We start from the raw sequence: 962 nt of genomic DNA, 5'->3' as shown, positions 1-962 counted from the left end.
AAAGAAAGAAAGAAAGAGTGGCAAATAGAGTCTTCATTCAAAAATTACTGCCAGATTATGAACCTGTAGCATATTTTTAAGTTCATTTGTATTTGGGGGCTCTGAGGATGCTGGTATGCCTGTGAATGGTAATGGCAGATATTTTTATGGTAAAGAAAGCACAAGTCTTAACCCTGGGACATATGATCTATCTGTATATTTGCAATTCAGTAATGGCTATATTGCAAGTCTATTTGCCACAACATCTTTGTAAAATATCAAACTACTTATGAACAAACCCTATCGTCCAACCCAAATATTATTCTAGGGTGATGTAATCTAATAAATCCCATTATTCTGTTTCCACAAAATAAGGACCTGGGAGATCGTGATTGGCTGGTGACAAGTGAGGAAGAAAAGCCTAGACCTAGCCTTCCATATGTCCCTTTACAGAACCATAATTTAATATTAATTCAAAGATGGATCTGGATAGACCTGTACAAAATAATCAAGAGTGAAATGAACAGAACCAAGAGAATATTTGTGTAAAGAAACAGCAATGTTTTTTAAGAACAACTTTGCTCAAGCAAGTCACTTTGACTATTATAAACATCCAAATTAACTACAAAGGACCTATGAAGGAAGATGTTATCTGCATCGAGAGAAAGAATTAATGAATAGATGTATATATAGAATGATTTTACATATCTATACGTATATGGGTTTAATAGCAGACTTCTCTAGGGCTGGTGGGGGTGGGAAGTAGGAAGTAAAAAAAGAAAGTTAAGTGATAATATCATTATATATTTTAAAGGAATAGTAAGTTATACATAATACATTTGCAATTTCATGTGCAATCATCTTTTTTTCTAGTCTACTCTGTTATGGAAATGCTTGTTTTATTTCATAAATTCAGAATAAAATACATAATTTTTTTAAAAGAGAGTAAACATATATACAGATAGCAAATATGTTTTAGGGAC

This window comes from Petaurus breviceps, unplaced genomic scaffold, assembly GCF_028583685.1.
Source record: "Petaurus breviceps papuanus isolate PSGF00001 unplaced genomic scaffold, PetGlider_PUasm1.0 183, whole genome shotgun sequence".
NCBI classification, from domain to species: Eukaryota; Metazoa; Chordata; class Mammalia; order Diprotodontia; family Petauridae; genus Petaurus; species Petaurus breviceps.
The sequence above is the reverse complement of the archived record's forward strand: the minus strand, read 5'-3'. Positions refer to the sequence as shown.